This window comes from Lagopus leucura, unplaced genomic scaffold (assembly GCF_019238085.1).
Source record: "Lagopus leucura isolate 7727_CA_CO unplaced genomic scaffold, USGS_WTPT01 Super-Scaffold_100001, whole genome shotgun sequence".
Lineage (NCBI taxonomy): Eukaryota > Metazoa > Chordata > Aves > Galliformes > Phasianidae > Lagopus > Lagopus leucura.
In genome coordinates, this window is record NW_024962262.1 from 36,646,063 (window position 1) to 36,666,799 (window position 20,737).

Here is a 20,737-nt window from a genome sequence, read left to right on the forward strand (position 1 = left end):
TCAATGATCCTTACGGGTCCCTTCCAACTCAGGGTATTCTATGGTTCTAAGGAAGCCACACCAGCAGCCAATACAGTGCTGAGCTTCAAGCCTTCCTTGAGGTTTTTCTGCCTCTCTCATGATTAAATTGGAGCCGGGCTGCACAGAGCATGATGCCGTGCTCAGTAACACACCAAAAGCAACCCAGTGATAGGAACAAGTTCCAATTAGCACATCCTTCATGGAAGAAACCAACCAACCAGCCAACCAAAAAACACCTCAATAACAACAAAAAGGCACAGTTCAGTTCAGCTACTCAAGCACCTTACTATACTGCTCGACTGCATTTATGGTTTAAGTAGCCCCAGCCAAATCCAGGTAGTGTTAAGACTGCAGAGATGAAGCCAAAGGAGAATTCTGCCCCTCCTTGGCAGAGGGGCTGGTTTTAAAGGCTGTAGTGATGGACTTTTCCTCATCCCCAGGTCTGTGCAGCCCAGCACAGCATGTGCCTCCTCTTCACCATGGCAATATTCAGGATATGAGAAACAACATTATATTCAGAGACAGAGGTGCCTGGTTTCAGTTCAAGTATCTTGTTTCATGGTAAAATAAAGCACAGTGGCATTAATCATCCCAAAGCAAATTAATGCATTCAAACTTGCTGTCATGTTGTGCTGCATTTGCATCCATTTTCTGGTGAGCATTTTTTATGTTAGTAATACCAACTTGGTTACACTCTCAAAAAAACTCCAAACAAACAGGAAAGAACAGTAAGAAGCACAATGCTTGTAGCTGCAGCAAACTAACACTGTGCAAACTGGGACATCACTCAGCCGGGCCACAGAGCTGCCTGTCCTGAAGGGGAATGAAAAGGCTGGAACATCAGCCCTGGAAAAACAAGTGCTGTGCTGCAGAATGACGTGGCCTGGCACAGGCTTGGGTTAAGTTCAACCTGCTGTAGGGCCGCTTTGGGGATATGCTGAAGGCTTCCCGCAGCCCCAGCACCAGGTCCTGCTGGCTGGCTCTGCCTGCTTAACGCCAGCAGAGCTGGGGAGGCCACGTCCAGCTGAGCCAGGGCTGCTCGGAAGCTGCCGTTGCGAGCACAAGGACGTGTTTGTCTTGCTTGTTCAGGGAAAGGGAAAAACAACATTTCTCTTTGGTGCTTTCAGTGACTCCTAGCTGACAGGCCTCCTTTGCTGACTGGATGAGGGCATGCCAGGCGACAGTGTCGTCAGGAACACCTTCACCCCTCTTGTCCGGGTGAGCAGAGCCAATGCTATTTCCATTTGTTTACCTTGGGGATGGACTGGGAGGCAGGACCCTGTTATTTCAGTGGAAGATCCATCCTGAAGTCTTTTTCAGACATGCCCAAGAAACGAACCACCTCTGCCTGCAGTCACTGTTTTGCACGCATTCTAGCCACATCTTCTAAGCAGCCCCTGAACAATGTTATTCAACATTTGCTTTATCTAGAAGCACAAAACTCTACAAATTGGTTTAAATGTGATAAAAGATTGGCCTTACTGAAAGACAGGAAACACCCATACCTTCCCAGCTTCTCCTTTGTTTTTCACACTCTACCCTGTTCATCCCCAATTCTTCCTGCAGGCAAGTGATGGTTTTCCTGATTTTGCCCTGATTTTGTCTCTGTTCCACCCAACACAGCAGCGAGGCAGCTGCCTGCCATGCACCAACCACCAGAGGAGAACAAGAAGCTCCGTTTGTTGTTAAACAACGTTCAGAGTTTGAAAAATCTTTAAAAACTGTTTGGAAGCAGAAAAATTAATGTATTTTTTTTCAGCTTTCTTAATTTAGTAGCTAGGTCAGCTTGGTTATCCAAAGGGTACATTCCCAGCCAAGACGGGCGTCATTTACAATCACCAGGCCTTTTAACCAGTAGCAAAGCAGCTTCTCCCTTTGTGAAGAAAAGAGTTTCTCTCTGTAACAGAATGGTTTTCCAGCAAAAATGGTGCGTGCCTTTATTTACTGGCAAACAGCTTTCACGTAAGGAAAAAGACCACACTGATTTGTCTCTGTGTTTTATCAGATATACTCCAGTGTAATCTATCCTTCATGACATAAATGAGTTTTTTCAGATGCAGCTCATTCCCTCACAATAAAAAGGACGTTAATATTCAGATCATCTGACTCCCTTTTATAAGAAAAATCATTACCTTTCAGACTGTGTTTTGAATAACAAACAGAGATCTTTCAGGAAGAAACTTGCCCCAGTGGGGATTGGGAAAGGATCAGAGTTAAGCACTGAAACATGCAATTAATTCCCATTAGGGGATTAGGGCACTCGTGTTCACTTTGAATCAGAAAAATGAATTGTGAATTAAATTGTTCACAACCAAGAGGTTACTTGTCAGAGTTAATAAGTTAAAAAATAAAAAGGGAAACCTGAAACATACATGAAAAGCTCAATACCGAGTGGTGCATCTGTTGGAAAAAGATATGCTTCATTTCCACTAAGCTAAGATCTCTCCTTACTGTACATCTGAAGATAAGCTTCCGAAAAGTTTTAAGGGAAAAGCACTAAAACTCACAAAACTGATGACAACGACGTGCATATTTCTGGCTGAGCAGCCTCAGGCAGTTTAGAAGCGCTCCCTTCAGACTGACAGCAGTACACCCAGCATGCTACTGCTCATCCCAACAAACCCAACCACAACGACAGAACACACTAACCCAGGGTTGGGTGTTTCAAAGTCAGGCTGGATGGGTCTGAGCACCCTGACTGAGCTGTAAGTGTCCCTGCTCACTGCAGGGGAGTTAAACCAGATGACCTTTCAGGGTCGCTTCCAACTCAAATGATTCTATGATTCTATCTATGTTCCAGCATGTAAGTAAAAGAATTCACTGGGCATGTTAAGTGGAGACTGAGGAATTGGAAATTTCAGTCCCAGGTTACACAGAGTGGTGATTCCAAGCCCCAGACTCCACAGCTGCCAGAAGAAGGGTGGTGACCAAATTTCCCCTTGCCCTCCATGACCACAGATGGTCCTGCCATCCCCTGGGGTAAGCTCAACATGCTGCCTTTGCATATGTGTTGCTGGGTGTTGCGTTTTGGACAGCCTGCTTCACACCCAGAGCAACTCCCAGCACTCAGATCTGTGCTTTCAGACTGTCCTCAGCCACCTTGTGGCAAAGAGAGCAAAGAGCAGGACTATATTTTAGGGTCAGTGCACAGCGGTTCAGCCAGCAGCAGCGTGCTGCTGGGCAGCTGGCGGTGCCATGGGAAAGTGGCCTTCCTCACCTAATCTGACACTTCAGACCTCTGCTGATCTACCTCAGAGAAAAAAAAATAATAATAATAGGAATCAGATTCTATACTAGGTAGTAGTGCCAGGACAAAACAAACCCATTCATAAGGTTTTTTCCATGAAATATTCATGCTAGAATCATTAAAATTTAACGGCACGAGGAAATGCGAATGAAATCTGTATGTCATCTCTCCCAACTCTTTCTTTTAACTACAAAAAGCGGACTGCTTGTGGGCCGCATTACTGCTCCCTTTGCTATGTGGGATGCAAAGATCAGAGGACAGGGGGCTGCCTCGGGGTCGGGAGGGCAGGATGAGGATGTGGTGGTGAGCTCGGCTATGGGGCTGCAGGGTCCTGGCTGAGCTGCTGGGTCCTGAACTGGGGGCACGGCCTCACCTCCCAACAGCTCTGGCCATAAGCATCCTTTTTGCAATGGTTCCATCAACTATTGCATCCTAGCAGCTTTTTTGGAAAAATAAAAGAAGCAGTGCGTGCATCACTCTTGCTCTGCAGCCCTTTGTGACTGCCGTAGCAGTGGGTTTGGGTTTTATTTTGCTGAAGCTCTCCCTTGCAGCTCAGAAAGTATCCATTTCTCTCCCTCTATACAGTAACACTATTTTCCCTTGAGAAAAAGTCTTAGCGCCGGCTCAGTGACCAGATATAGTTACACATTAATTCTTCAGAAGTTTCTTAAAACTGTAGGAAACAGGTGAAAAAACAAAATGCCTTGAACTTTAAACTTGAGCCCAGTCTGTTTGAATGAAGCGAGTTTTAAGGTCACTCTTCACTCAATGCTAACTTTCAAGCAGGACTAACATGCCAGAGAGGGCTCATGGGACCGCATCCTGTTGGGCCTTTGATGCTTTCATTTTGTTACTCGCTATTTTCTTTATAGCACAGACAAGGGCTTCCTGCCCTGGCCGACCCCTTTCCAACCTTGCTGAATACCTCGGAAAAGTTTATGGCAAGACACCTTTCTTACATTAACCACAGAGGCACCAGCGAAACGATGGCTCCTTTGAAATCCAGAGGTTATGGTCTCCTCGCAGCAGTTGTTCGCTCAGAAACTGTGAGGTGCTGGTTTGTGAAAACAAACAACAGTATTCAGTGACCAGGGCCATGTTGGACACTGCCAGGCACCACCTGAAACGGCACTTAACCTGCTTCACAGATACTTTTCATCTCACCCTTGGATAGCTTATATCTCCAAACCACAAACGGGCTGCACTGAAGTGTGAGCGTCCCAAGGATGTCTGGGGTCAGAACAAGCAGCAGTCACACTGCTGCTCATGTTCCTGGCACTGACTTGGCATCAGAGCCCATGTTTGTTTATATCTGCTTGAAACTCTTTGCAATCACCTTCAACTCTATCAATCACAGAGATCTACGCAGCTAACATTTTTGTTATAATATTTTTTTTCTTTTCTTATTACCAGGAAGAGCTTAATTACCAAAGTAGATATTAGCAGTGGGTATACACAAAAAGATGCTGGGGCGTGATGCAGAAACACGCTGGATGCATTTTTAGACTAATTAACATGCTAAACTTCTAGACAGTGCAGAGACAAGAGGGGATTGAGAGCACACGAAGAGGACAAAAGTAGGAAGAAGACAACGGATGTGAACAAATTGTGTTGGTAAGAAGTAGCTGCCCCACAATACTTTATGAGTACTATTGACTGTTTTGCCATAGGGTAATATCATATAAGCCAAAAGATCATTATATCAAGTTTTTGACACCACAGTTCAGACATTCGTGGACTACAAAGGTAGTCAAAATGAGCTCAAGAAAGATCACTGAGAAAATGAACCAAGGGCTCTTATTTTGAGGCATAGACTGAACAAGTTGTTCACCTTGAACAGGAGCTAACAGGGCTCCTACACAGCAGCAATGTATACAAGTGAAGGTTTTACAGAAGAGACAAGTGGTTCTCTATATACACAAAATTTCTGTATGGAAAAATTAACTTAGAAACAGCTTTCTAATCATAAAAACGGACTGGGCCTAAGAACGACCACAGTAAGTCACAACAAAAATGAGCTGGTATTCCACATGTCAGATCAATTTCAGATACCTCAGAAAGAGCCTAAGAACACAAATTGCTTTGGGATTTTTCCTTGCCGCCCGCTAGCTTCATCTGATGGCTCCTCCTCCAAGTGCTCTCTGTACACTCTTCTGTGCCACCACTTTGTCAGCCCTTCCCCTCTTCTAGGCTGAAAAGTCCTTATCTATTTCTGAGACAGAGAAACTGGAATTGACATCTTCAAGGATGGATAAACTATCGATTTATACAGTAATATAACTCACTTTTCCTGCTTTGCTTATACACATTTTGCACTAATATCTTTCTGACTGCTGTTGAGCAATAGACTGATGTGGTGGAAGAGCACTGCAATACCATCCTACTCTTTAGTGGCAACTGTTAGGAGAAACATTTTCAGACAATCCAAGAGTGCTGAAGCCTTCAAAACCAGCAGTCCTGAAAACAGAAAGTCCTGAAAACAGAAAGCTCTCCTGGATACTACAGTTAATCTTGCCTAAGAGTAAGGTAACAAACTAGATAACTTCTCAAAACCCTTCTCATCTTTATGTCAAGTACATGTCATTTAAATCACATACACAGAAATATCTTTTGGGGAGAGACTTTTTACTACATCCTGTAGCAATAGGACAAGGTGTAATGGTTTTAAAGTGAAAGAGGGCATATTTACATTAGAAATCAGGAAGAGATTCTTCACTGTGAGACTGTGAGGCATGGGTGCAGGATGCCCAGAGAAGCTGTGGATGTCCCATCTTTGGAAGAGTTCGAAGGCAGGTTGGATGGGGCCCTGGGAAACTTGGTCCAGAGGGAGGATGGGATTGAATGTTTTTTAAGGACCCTTCCAGCCCAGACCATTCTGTGATTCTGTATCTTTTGTCTGCATCTCTAGCTGTATTGGGTTTACACAGCAGGGCTTTGGTAGCAGGGAGGCTGCAAAGGTGGCCTCTGCAAACAGAGCCCTTCCTCTGTATCATTTAGGGGTAGGAAGTAGAGGTGGGTGGATGGTAGGGAGGTGTTTGCAGTTTGCTTTCAGTTTCTCACTGTTCTAGTCTGTTAGTAACAGGCAATAAATTAAACCCCCTTTTGCTGAGTCTGTTTTGCCCATGATGATAATAGGAGAGTGGTCTCTCTGTTCTTGTACCAACCCCGAGCCTTTTTCCCATCCTGCATTCCTCCTCTTGTTCTCTTGAGAGAGAGAGTGAGAGAGCTGCATGGTGATATTTAGCTGCTCATCAGTGTTGAAGCACCCCAGTACTACACAGGCTTAAATTGTTTTATCTGCACAAAAAGTGACAGAGGAAAGAAAAAAAAAAACAAACAACTTCAAATGCCAGATCCCTGTCACAGAAGAACAAGGTAGATGCTGCAGCCCTGTTGTGCTAGCCTTGCTCCTGGTAGTTTCAAACACCACTGTGAATTTGAAGTGGTTTCTGCAATTGGCATGCAGGGCATAGCACAGTGATTCAAACTGCTGACATCCTGAGGCTCAAATGCAGTCTGAAGCTGGGACGGGTTTTCCCAGACCCCAGCAAGGTCAGCACACTGATTTACATGCCAATACTCAGAACGTTCAGTCAGTTGTTTTCGATCGGGAAGAGCATCTCAGCCTGTGAAACGCAGCAAACACTCTGAGTACCTAAGCATGGGAACACATTTTTCTATGCTGAAAAGCTAGTGAGGGAAAAATGGAAGGGAGAAAAGATCAGGTTTGTGCTAGATTGCAAGGTGCCTTTCCACAAAGCAGTGCTGGAACGGGATGTGGAAAACACGGCACAGAAACACTTTGTATAGAGCAGAGAGATGCCCGGCTGGTCCCAGCGCAGCACTACCTGCTCTGCGGAGGCTCCCTTCCCTCATTCCTCAGGGATGTGGCTCAGCCTGGAGGAAGCTTTTAAACGGCCATCAGCACAGCAGCCTCCCTGGCTTCGCACACCTTTCAGCTAGCTCAGTGTGGGTGATGCTCAGAGCCCCTGGAGCCTGTGAGCCCCAGGTGACACAAGCATCCAGGTGGTGTCATCTCAGGCCTTGTCATGCAGTAGGCAGGCGAGACAGCAGCGAGCTCCTGGCGCAACGAGCAGGGAGAGCAATTCTGTACTGCCTGCAGGGTCACATAATACTGAATTATTGTTTCCTTTTTCCCAGAAACCACCTGCCTGCATCGCCGTAGACGAGTCACTGAAACACAAACCTTTGATAAACTTGGCAGAAATTAAGGATTAGAAAATCCCAACAGACTTTTTTTTTTTCCAGCCTATGATTCCTTGGGTAGGTGACTTCTAAGGGACAAAATAATTCACATACATTTATAGCACTCATGTATATACATAACATTTCTATGCAGAAGAACCATGCTTCTCTTGGAAAATGTTGGAGGCCCACAAAAAACAAGAAAGATTAAAACCAGCTGTAATGGAGGAACCAAAAGATTTAAATGCAGCCACTATTCTAAGTACTCAACCAGGAAGGCTACAGACAGCACAGGGTAATGGCCAAGCATGTTTGCTGTGAATCAGGGACGTACAAAAGGGTGGCTGAATAAAATGGCATAAATATTCTCATTAAAAAAAATACAGATTAGAAGTATTAATATGAGTATGAGTGTACACATGTCACTAACTAGCACTGGGAGAAAAGGCCCTTCTTGGTATTGGGAAGGGGCAGGTGAGGTCAGTAATGAGCACAAAAGGAAAAGTGGGGTATTCAGAAATAAAGAATTTGTGATATTATTGTTTGCTATGATAGCTCTGAAGCAAGTCAGACCACTGATGTGGAGATGGCCACTAAACAAACACTGGAAAAGATAAAATTAAATTAAATTAAAAAAAAAAAAATTCAACGTATCCTCTTTCTGTGATATTTTCCTTTCACTTCATTTAAACTTATTCAGGTCAATTTTTTTTTTAAAGCTAAGAAACTGCTGATGAGGGAGCCTTGTATCATCCTTTCACACTGTCACTTGTAAGAAAGAGTAATATTTAACACATGAAATACAGGAAGAGAAACATTGCACAATTCACTAACAGCCATTATTTTATTTGCCTAATTAATTAAATAACTATGCAAGTCTTGCTTTGATGCATATCAGGTAGTTTTATATAATAAAAAGACTCCTTTTTCTTGTAGTGAATTTCAGCTCACAGCTATACATGTCGAAAATAAAAACCTAATCCATATCTCACCACTAAATCTTTCCCCACCATTTTCTAGTATAATAAAAGGCAAAACAAAACAGATACTCTCATCAAAACTACAGAGAACCAACAGCAGATGTATGTAATTACCTCAGTCCCACTGAGGCATATCACTTCTGCTTAGAAATGAGTACCAAGTTTACTATAAAAAAAAGGCATATCACCATGAAAAGAAAACTAATGAGTTATTTCAACTTTCCCGATCTTGATTTTCGTTCTCCAAGAAAGACCTGCCTTTAGCATCAAATGGCAAAGCATTCTTATCTGGAAGTAAATACATTTCCTGGTGCTATGTCTTCTACATTGAAGAAACAAATACATATTCTGGGACCATCTGAAAAACCTATGAAATGGCACTCAGCAAGGCACTGGAGCAATTGTGTTCAGCTCCAGAAGACATACTGACCAGAAGCTCGCATATCCTCCTGCCTGGTGGAAAGAAAGATAAGCAAGAAGACAAGAAATCCATTTGTGCCTTGTCAGGATACGTTGAATGAAATCTTTCCTTTCAGGTAAGGAGTGGTTTCATATCTGATGGAAATCTGACACAGTGATCTTCAAGAAAGAATTTCTGATCCTAACTTGATGAAGGAAGGAAAAACAGGATCAAGCACTAGCAATAAATGAGGAGAATAATATGTAATGTGGTTTTGAATGTTGAAAAAGCTAGATAAATGTCTTTAAAAAAAAGTCTGTTTCTTCCTTAGACAAGGACAACACGACCAGCTTAGAGTAAAATATTTAACTTAGTATGAAGCAAAAATAGGACTGGAGCAAGTCACTGAGAGGACTATATACGAATAGTGAATTAGTTAAGGGAAGATTAAAGTAGCCTACTTTAAAGCACATACAGTCAGCACAGGGAGAAGTTACTGTTCAAATTCCTTGGCAATCAATGCTATTCTATTTATCAGTGGCCCTGCCAAATCAAGCAGTTGTGTGCCTGTGAAATCAATGCATGACACATCCTGAGGAGGAGTGGTTCATGCTACAGACATTTTAGACAGCCTATGAGCTGTGCAATTGAAATATGATGTTGGAGGTTAATAGTTGCAACAGCACAAGATATCATCATCATCAGCTACAGCAGATGCCTACGCAAGCCATCAAGAAACAGCTTTAAGACACAGCTAGAACAACTATTTAAAGGAAACACCATAAAAGGTGTTGGTAAAATCTTAGAAAACTACACCCAAGTGACCTCATCTACATGCAGAAACATCAGCGAAAGGCACAAGTGCACAGACTGGTGACTGATTTGCTTCCTTGATCATTCTATTATTTATTTATCAGAGTTAAAAATGAAAAGAGTTGAAACAGCTTAGGCTTTCAAATACAGACTGTTACTCCTCATGCATATACTCTTTGTACACTTGTGAATTTTATCTTATAGCAAGCACCTATTATTTCTTTTCCTGTGGTTGCAGATGTCTGCATTTGATGACTTGAAGATTCTAGACATCAGAAGTGTTTCATATTTTCCAGCAATGGATAATTTTGTGAAGGACTGTACTTCTACCAACCAGGTGTTTTTCATTCACAATATATTCCTGCACCATGGTAGAACGAAGTAGCTGAAAAAGCATTTCTTTTCCGGGGACAGGGAGGTTAAGAACATTCTAGAGATGTAAGTATCCAAAGTTAGTTAAGTGTATATTAGAAAAACTCATACCTTCAGGTATTCAAATATCTAAGAAAGTGTCTCACTAAATCTCCTCATCAAACCTCAGGTAAGGGAGGTAAACAATCATCCCCCTGTACTCAGCACTTGTGAGGCTGCACCTTGAGTACTATGTGCAGTTTTGAGCCCCTCACTACAAGAAAGACATCGTGGTCCTGGAGTGTGTCCAGAAAAGGGCAACAAAACTGGTGAGGGGTCTGGAGCACAAACCTTATGAGGAGTGGCTGAGGGAGCTGGGATTGTTCAGTCTGGAGAAGAGGAGGCTCAGGGGAGACCTCATTGCACTCTACAACTTCCTGAAGGGAGGCTGTGGTGAGGAGGGGTTTGGCCTCTTCTCGCAGGCAACAAACAGGACCCGAGGAAATGGCCACAAGTTGTACCAGAGGAGGTTTAGGTTGGACATAAGGAAGAACTTTTTCTCTCAGAGAGTGGTCAGGCACTGCAATGGCTGCCCAGGGAGGTGGTGGAGTCGCCGTCCCTGGCAGTGTTCAAGAGGCGCCTGGATGAGGAGCTGCGAGATGTGGTTTAGTGCTTGTGGTAGCAAGGGTAATGGGAGGATGGTTGGACTAGATGCTCTTGTAGGTCCCTTCCAACCTTGTGTTCTATGTGATTCAATTTCATACTGGGGAAGGAAGCAGACAAGGCTGGAACAAGTGCTGAATGCCACAGGCAAAGGTCTTAAGATGTAGCCAGTTTTTGACTGGAGCAGATCCCAACTGAAGGTGATCACTGATAGTGTATAGTTTCAACACAAATAAACTTGGCTCTGATAATTTTCTTTGTTCATAAAAGGAAAACAAAATTGAACAAATTTCTTAAGTGCTTTTCCCGAGGTCTTAACATCTGCCATTCATCCACTCTTTTCCATCAGACACTCATCTCAGTAAGGCAAAAAGTGTAACAACTTTTCTTAGATTATCTGAGCCGTGAAAGATATTGCTTGTTTACTCATTCCCTGTTCCGGTCCAAGGAACAGGTTTTCTGACCCACTTCATGAGACTGGGCAGTCCAAGGGCTAAAATGAATTGGTGTACAACAGGACAATACAAAGTCAGGGCCATAGGGCCAAAGGCATGTTACATCCAGATCAAACGCTGCAGTAGCCACTCCATAAAGGAAAAAGCAAATGAAAGCTATCCATGGAATCATAAAAAAACCTGAGCTGGAAGAGACCCATGTGGATCATTGAGTCCAACTCTTTGCTCCACAAAGAACAACTGAAAAATCAGACTGCATGTCTGAGAATGCTGTCCTCACATTTCTTGAACTCCAGCAAGCTTGGTGCCATGACCACTGCCCTGGGGAACCAGCTCCATTGCGTGACCACCCTCTGGTGAAGAGCCTTCTCAGGATTTCCAGCCCGACCCTCCCCTTATGCAGCTTCGTGCCATTCCCTCCTGTCACCAAAGAGAAGGTATCAGCACTGCTCCTCCGCTCCCCCTTGTGAGGAAACTGTAAGTTGCAGTGAGGTCTTTGCAATGAGGCCTCCCCTCAGTCTTCTCTAGTTTTATGTCATTTTGTATTGCTGGACCCCAAACTGCACAAAGTACTTGGGGTGAGGCCACACCAGAGCTGAGTAGAGCAGGACATTCACTTTCCTCAACCAGCTATAGCAAGGCCATGCTTGATGCGCCCCAAGATAGAGTTGGTTTTCCTGGGTACCTGGACACACGTTAACTCAACGTTGCCAATGTTTAAAAAGAAATTGTTGAATTGCAACTGAGTCTTGAACTCTAAATGACATCAGCAAGGATGAAAATAAGGCTGTGGAGGTGGTCATACTAACTTAGGGGATAACTCATCCATCTCCTGTGCCACCACTGAGTTTGCTCAGTCTTTTTGTATACAATCACATGACACACAAAAATGGCAAAGATAAGCATGATGCTGTTTCGGGACTTGCAGGTAACACTTAAGATTCTTTTTTTAAGTAAAAAAGCTTAGATAATTCTCAAGTAAACAGACAAATACTTACTATGATAAGCTAACAGGGAATGGGTGTCAACACACTCCTACTCCAAAGCACAAATAAGAAAAAACAACTGTTTCTTCTGGTTAGCAACTTTACCCCTAACTTAAAGTAAATTTACAGCCACCATTTACTATTTATTTTTAGACTGTGACAAGAACGGATGAGTCTCTGCTAAATACTATCAAGAAGTCTCACAAATGTGCGCAAGAACTTCTTTACAGTGAGGGTGACGGAGCACTGGAACAGGCTGCCCAGGGAGATTGTGGAGTCTCCTTCTCTGGAGATATTCAGAACCCACCTGGACACCTACTTGTGCGACCTGGTGTAGGGAACCTGCTTTGGCAGGGGGGTTGGATTCGATGATCTCTGGAGCTCCCTTCCAACCCCTACAATTCTGTGATTCTGTGAAGTCAGCATCATGTTTTAAAAACTGACTGCTTGCACCACAAGATCTTGACCTAGAAGGTCTAAGTAGCAGACTAAGCAACTGTGGGCTGGGAGTTTCAAGAGGTGGTTCTGGGTGAACACTCCTGCACTGTCACATCTAATACATTTCACAATGGAAAGCTGATTTTACAGGTTAACCAATAACCATATATTTGAACTTCAGATATAATTAACAGATAATTTTAAACATAAACACTATCTCTGAAGTGTTGAAAATACAGTTGAAATATAACGAGTGGGAGGAATGACTGGGAATCTTAAGGTAGAGCTTCCATCCCTGTGTTATGGAAGGTTGTGGTTATCTGGAGAAAGGTAAGCACTCTGTTTTCATGGCTGATCTTAAATGAGTTTGGGATGCACTGGAACAGGTTGCCCAAGGAAGCTGTGAATGCATCACCCCTGGAGGCATTCGAGGCCAGGCTGGATGTGGCTCTGGGCAGCCTGGCCTGTTGGCTGGAGACCCTGCACGTAACAGGGGGCTTGAAATTGGATGATCATTGTCCTTTTCAACACAGGCCATTCTGTGATTGTATACAAAATATTACAGAATCACAGAATGGCCAGGGTTGGAAGGGATCTCAAGGATCATGAATCTCCAATCCCCCTGCCACATGCAGGGCCACCAACCTCCACATTTAATACTAGACCAGGCTGCCCAGGGCCCCATCCAACCTGGCCTTGAACACCTCCAGGGACGGGGCATCCACAACCTCTCTGGGCAGCCTGTTCCAGCACCTCACCACTCTCTCTGTAAAGAACTTAATATTATTAAAGAGTTGTTCAGATCAACTTGATGGTGAAGTGTTGTATTTACAGTTCTTGAAGAAATCAGTTCTTGAACAAACTGAATGAATCAATTCTATCCCCCTGCCTGAACATCATTCAGTATAGCAATCTATAGCAGCTTCCAATACCTAAGTACACAAACATGTTACTATCCTGCACACGATTTGTCCTTGAGTTGGCAGCAAGCATGTAGGAACATTTGGAAATCTCAATCAATTTTACTTCTGTGTTAAGCAAATAATCACGTATTGATGCTAATTAAAAAAAAAAAAAATCTAATCATCAAGTTATACTAGCTGTACTAATAAAGGCATAGGAAGGAGAGAAACCATACAAGAATTTAATGTTGTCTTGTTTGATATGGCTTGAAAAAATGGCTAATGAATAGATCACTTCTGATTTTCAACATGTGAACATCTATTTTAAAAACAGATCACTTGAAGTACTGTGAAATGTCAAACTTTCACTCGCTTACCATTTACTTCCAGATAACTCTCAGCTAACAAAAGCGTGCTTCTGAATACATAATGCATTACATTTTTTACTTTCAACACCTGGTGTCAGCAGAATAACGCTGTATATTTGTATGTAAGATGCTCTGCAGTTGTGTGTGCTATGATTTTAGGGCAGTAGTATCAAATAAAGCGGAACCATAGAAAACTATGGGAAATGATGGACACAGATGGATTTAGTGGTTAAGTGACACATTGTTTGTTAACTGATCATAGCAGGCTATTTTAAAAATGAAACAAAGTTGTCTAAAAACCTTCATCCTTTACTCAAGGTTAAAGACAACCTGAAGCGAAGCAAAAAAATCATTCTGTGTCTCCGAATTTTGAGCAAGCTTAATTTGCAAAAAAGCATTAACTGCTAACAATTTCTACGTCACAATTCAGCTGAATGCAATTTCATTTTTGTACTAGCAAACCATTACTTTTCTGTCTAGTTTAGGACAGCTGCATTAATAATCATTATGATGGTTTCATTAAGAACGGACAGTGACGGGAGTGTTTTTGTTTGTAGCTACCTGGATCTCTAAGACATTAAATAAAAAAAATCAAATATCAGAGATTAAATATACTTTGGTCCTTCCTTCCTTCCACTCTAACAAGAAAACAGTTAAATGTAATGGTAAATGCCAAGACAGTCACAACGAGTAACACTGTACTTCACTACTTTAATGTGAAAGCATATATTTTTTTTACTTTAAGATAATGGGCATAAGGGAATGAAAGCTTTTTCAGCTTTTGATGCTTATTTCAAAATCCAAACTGGTTTTCAAAAAATCCAAACTTTTGGCAGACATTTAGATCAACTGACATATTATCTAAGTTGTGCTAAGTTTCTTAAATTATAGCTTTTCAAATGCATTACTGAAGGAATCCTGAATTTCAGAAGAGTCATAAGCATCTTATACATGGAAAACTGAAAATACTGTACTGCTGTCAGAAGATCTTGATTTCAGAAGAAAATAATTTACCAGAAAACTGAAATAATACAGAAGAAGATGTGGTCAAGAGTTTTTTAATTCACTTGGTAAAAAAAAATTAAAATGTACACTTCCACTAATTATGAGTTTCCTAAAGAAAACTTTCCAAAAGCTGTATTGCCTTTCTTTGTTTTTTCAGTGAGATACAGGGGCTTCTATGGATGTGGGCATTCAGTTTTTAGTACAGCCACCGTGGATTTTAAAGCTAGAACAGAAAGGCTAACACGGTCAGCAGAATAATTTCCAGGTGAACAGTGTTTGGTGGAGACCCCTATGCTCCAGCAAGGCGTTTACTACCTCTCAAATTATTTGTGCTGGCCAGCTTTTTGATTCCACAAAACCACATCACCTAAAAGGGGAGAGAAAAAAAAAGACAAAGCTGCCTGTAGCACAAACCAGTGTCAACTGTTTCAGAACTCCCTGGCCCCTCATCTCTTTTGGAAAGAGCAAAATAATAACAATAATGAAAATTAACAATTAAAACACAGGTCTTCAAGAACCCTTTTCTCCCAAACTTGCAAACATTCTGTGGTCATCTTAAGAAGCATGTACTTCAACTTGACAAGAACAGAAGTACAGCTGCTGAAGCAATACATAGATCAGAAAGGTTTGTCTGGCTACTCCTCTGAGCAGTTCTAGACATCTCCTCTCTGACCTGCACTCAGTGGGAGAGGCTGAGCAGAGCGAACTGCCTGGATGATTGGGAAAAGGCTGCCAAGACAGCATTTGTATGGATCCACTCACTTTTTCCATCAGTAATTCGAGAACCACAGAATCGGAGGGTTTGGAAAGGACCCCTGTAGGTCATCTACTCCAACCTCCCTGCTAAGCAAGTTTCCTACAGTAGATGGCACAGAGAACTGTCTAGGCAGGTCTTGAATATTTCCAGAGCAGATTCCACAAACTCCCTGGGCAGCCTGGTACAACTGCTCTGTCACTCTCACAATAAAGAAGTTCTTACAAAAAAAAAATATTAAAAATATCAATTCTTATGGAAGAAAAAAAGGGACGTACACTGTCCAGTAATAAAAAGAAATATGCAGAGTGGACACAGAACTAGTTTCCTCCCTCATCAGGTGGTAGGATGCTTGGGTGCTAAAAAACAATGATCTTTACCTAAAGGAAGCTTTTTTTTGATACTGTTATTCAAGATATTCTCATAAGCAAGCCAGAAAAAACAAACAAACAAACATGATTTAACACAAACTGTTGGTACTTAGATTAAAAAAATGGTTAGAAATATGCATAAAATTTGGTACATTCATTCACCCAGCAGAGAAATACTGGCAATGAAAATACTGACTCATCTGAAAGATGCAGGTAAGACCACAATGCAAAAGGCTGCGCACAAAACTAAGTTTTTGCCCTGCAAGTCTCTGCAGAGTTGCTGCTCTGCAGCAGCAATTCAACTAAGGTCAGCGCTGAGTTCCAAGATTAGTCAGGAATACTCAACTGCATAAACAAAATCTGGGGAAAGATAAGCTTAACAGAAGCTCTGTAGAAATAGATTTGGCAGTTATAATAATCATGAACTCAGCATGAGTCAACAACGTGGTACTCTTGGAAAAAATATCCCAATGTTTATGTACAAACAAGTGTATCATTAGTAAGACACATGAATATAATCTCCAACTCTGATCTGGTCACAAATAGAATACTACGTGCAGCTTTGAGCACCACACTTCCAAAATGTGATCAATTAGACAGAATGGAGAGTAATCACAGGCCAAGAAAACATGGGGAGGTAAGACTCTACTGTGATCATTTATTTTAGAGAAAATAGGTCATGCCTGTAATTATACAAAAACACACTAATTAAACAAAGAAGCAGCAGGAAGCTTCAAACCACATCTACTTTTACAGAAGACCCAATGATCTTAAATTCCAAATACAGACCTTAGGAAAGACTGCTTTATCCACTGGTAAGCACAGTGCCTCAGAAGAGCCTAGAACATCTCAGAGGGCTGGGAATTCTCCACTGTAAGCAATACTAAGCAGCGGGTTAGTCAAATCTCTATTAGAAATAACAGTACTACTTCTAGGTTTGTGTTTCGCCAAGGAATTGGATTAGGTAGTCTCTTAGCTCTCCTTCAAAAACAGAGGAACAAACAGCAGGTTAATTCATATGCTCTGCATAGAAAGCAGTGCAGGATTTATTAAGACTGCAAGCAGTTGATTCTGCAGTTCAGTCATTGGATCCCTTCTACCAACACCACGAGAAGAGACTTCTAGATCCTGCTCTGAATCTGTTTATAAGTAGGTTTATAGGCCTGTTTACAGTCACTGTGCAATTACTTGATTTCGGATTTTTTTCTTCCAAATAGCAATAAGCCTGAAAAGAGAGAACAAAATGTTGGATTCCTGCCCATTCCTATTCCACACAGTACCTGCCAACTATACTCAGAGATGTAATCCCAAATTTCTACATCTAATATTCTTGGACCAACCAAGTCCTGCTTTTGCAGCTTCAAAAGGACAAGCTGCAACAAGATCGCATGTTCCTAGGAGACATGGGTTAGAGTCTTCCAAGGAGAGGGGGGCATGAATCAAACTTTTCTAGAAAGACTGTTCTTAGTCCTGAAGCTGGTGTTGGTTGGAACATGTGCACATCTGACAGACATAAGGTATGCCCGGTTGAAAGGCAGAGCAGTGCCAGGCCAGCAGTACATCTTTGGCTGATAGAAGCACTGAAAGAAGGCAAAGTAAGAGAGTGACCCAGGACTCCACCACCACAGCCTCAAGAATAGCCTGGCAATTCACTATTACCATTCCCCACTGGAAGCTTTGGCTCCTCAAGTAGAAAGCAGCAGAGACTTTTGCACTTAAGAGTCTGCAAGACTGTCACCCTACTTCCCATACAGAACATAAAAGCAGCTACAAACCTGAACCTAAAAAGACAAGTCTTAATTTTGTCTATTTTACTTGTTAGATACTACTGTTTTCAGATCATAGACATGACATAATTTAGCCATAAGAAGATCTAAAATAATTGCTATTAGAGATTTTAAAAATATAAACCATATTTTGCTTACAGGCATATGTTGTATTTGCTCTATTGATAGCAAGCTGGTAAGATAAATCACTGATACAGATTAATTGGAGTAATTAACTGGAAATCTATAGCCTCACACAGGTTTCCTCCAAGCTGTCAGTGGGGTAACTGTAGACAAGACACACCATGAGTGCTCTAGACACACAGAAAAATTTTGCACACACATTTTTTCCATGTACTGTTTCCTGCATATGTGATTGGAGTTAAGTTATTAGAGATTCACAGGTAAATTGTCACAGATGGGCACAGATGTGATCCAGAGTCATGCCACAAGTCTCTGGGGAAATAATAATAAAAAAGGTAAGCTGACACACATCTCTTAGAAAGAAAATCAAGTCATCGATTAGACTGTGGTAGCTCAGATGATATGCTACACAAGTTTCAGCAGCAGCAGCTCTGCTCACAGCATAGAAATAATAAGGTCAGATCCAACAAGAGCTGCTGAAGCAAACAGTAATTTTGTGCATGCAGTTATTTTTTTTACGGATCTCAAAATTATTGGGAAGTTGAATGATCTTCCCTCTTAGCAGCCTGCCTGTTCCATTGTCACTGACAACGTTTACTAACGTTTTTTTCCTAAAAACACTCCTAAAGCACCTCAACTACCTGAAGTAAAAAGTCAGATGATAAAATTCAGTTGGGCTTCAGTAGGCTACTGTAGAGATCTGAAGGGGGGTGGGGGATGGGGAGGAATGTCAGAGAAACAATCCCCCATCCCATACACAACCTCAAATATTAGCCAAAAGAAAGACCACATTACCTGATCTGGCAGAGTCATGAAAGGCAAATTGTCCTAAAGGGAATAAGTATTACCTGCTCCTCTCCCCCAGAACCATACCTATCAGGTCACGTGGCTTCTGCACCACTCCGCTCAACTCTGTTTACAGTTTGGTTGCAACAACTCTGAAGGTCGACCACACGTGCACTCACAACATTAAAATGAAATTAAATAGACCTGAAGAACATAGAATTGAAAGGCCAGAAACTTTATGCTCTAAATCTTGACACACTTCACAAGGATGGTAAGCGAAGCTCTTATGTGAATGCGTAACTAAAATATTTTCCGTGCTTCTGTGATAATCATTAACAAAATTCCAAACTGAATTACAGATCCTAATTGGGTTTTCACATACAGCATCACTGAAATGGAAGTCACATGTAAGACACATAGTCTACAACTGGACAAAGAACAGAGATCAAATCATTTTTTGAATATGTAGGAATTAGAAAAATGACCTCACTGCAAAAATGAATCACATACAAAGTTAAAGATGCTTGGTGCCACCCATTAACATAGCAAATTGCCTTAAGCACAGTTAATTAAAAAATCTAATCTACTAGCAGTAAAAGAACAGACTAAATGAGCAGATGGATTTGGATATATTTTGACCTAAATTTCTTGATATTTCAGGAAGATAAGTAAAGGTAAATATAAATAGGAATAAAAATGAGAGGAAAAAACAGCCAGACAGGGTATCTCATTATGAAGCCTCATACTAGGAAAATGGAAGGACACCAAAAAACCTTTTTTCTCTCTTTTTATTGCACCTGTTTGTCTTCTCCAAGATGATTGATGTTTGATTCTTTAAGCAGGTCTCTTAAAGGTTCACCTAGATATAAATAATCACATGACTAAGAAATTCATTATATCAGGAACTACAAGCACAAAATACAGCCCATTGCCTAAGGAGAGTTTAATCAGATGAAAATGCCAACTTAGAATATAATTTAATCTGTACGATCAATTTAAAAGTTGCCTTTCCTTTATGCTCAGCCTCTCCTGAATTTCACTCCTGTTAGAGGCAATGACTAAAGAAGATCTGCAGTCCACAGAAGTCAGAAAGATTCTTTTGTTTTTGAGCCCTTTATGTCACCTCCCCCAAAGACACTCCCAACCAGACAAAGTTTATAAGCATCTAACTTTATGTTATTTTTCGTATCTGAAATGAGTTTCAGAAAGATCTGGCCAGTGGCTGGATTCACATGCGGAAAGTTCTCATTGCTGCTGGAGTATTGGAATTACATTACAGTAAGCAGTGCAACCTTGGAGCAGGTTAGTGGTCCGATGTGGGAAACATGTGCATGTTATGATAAACACCCTGCTGGGATTTATTCCCTTTATAATTTTCAGCTAAGCCAAAATTAAGCCTGGGGCTCTGCTCCATAAATTATGTCAAAACATTTCCCTTATTTGTGTAATCTCTCATACAGTGCAGGCTAAGCTCTATTCAATCCTATCAATTCTTAATTAAGTTATTCTGCTGTTTCCACATCCAAACATAATAGTACCACCACATATCACATGTAACACAACATGAAACAGTCCTGTAGACAACAGGGTCGTGTAAGGTAATGCAGTTTTAAAGCACTGCTTCAAAGTACATGTTGCCACACTTCACCTACGTGCTGTATGTTGCCACACTGCATCCCCTGTTAGTGGAAATATTATGCAACGCTGAGATTGGATTCTCACTTACTCATTCTACAAGAAGTCTAAATTTAGTTGTAAATATTACCTTGAAGAAAATCAACAGCAGTTGATACTCCTGAATGTATCTGAATGCCAAGCTCACTGCAATGTTCTATTTCCCACCTTGTAGTCTCTAGGTGGAACTCTCTTCTCATACTTCCCTTTTCCAACTCTTTGTAGGGTTCATAGAATCACTAAGTTTCAAAAAGACCACTAAGATCATCCAGTCATACCATCAACCCATCTCCACCATGCCCACTATCCACATCCCACAGTGCCACACCTTCTCTTCTCTTGAAAACCTCCAGGGACAGTGACTCCACCACCTCTCTTTAAAATCTGAACACTTTCTGAGAAGAAAT

At 41.6% G+C, this 20,737-nt stretch overlaps 1 protein-coding gene across 3 annotated transcripts in view; it reads right to left on the reverse strand.

The window, feature by feature from the left end:
* The window catches only part of GGACT (gamma-glutamylamine cyclotransferase), a 30,111-nt gene that overhangs the window by 1,303 nt on the left and 8,071 nt on the right, over positions 1-20,737 (reverse strand). Inside the window, exon 1 of one of the 3 annotated variants that reach the window (XM_042866366.1) lies at positions 18,666-18,738. The exons of the other annotated variants lie outside the window; for them this stretch is intronic. The gene's annotated coding sequence lies outside the window, so the exon portion shown is untranslated. Of the gene's footprint in view, positions 1-18,665; positions 18,739-20,737 lie in introns of those variants that run through there. 3 annotated transcript variants of the gene reach the window in all.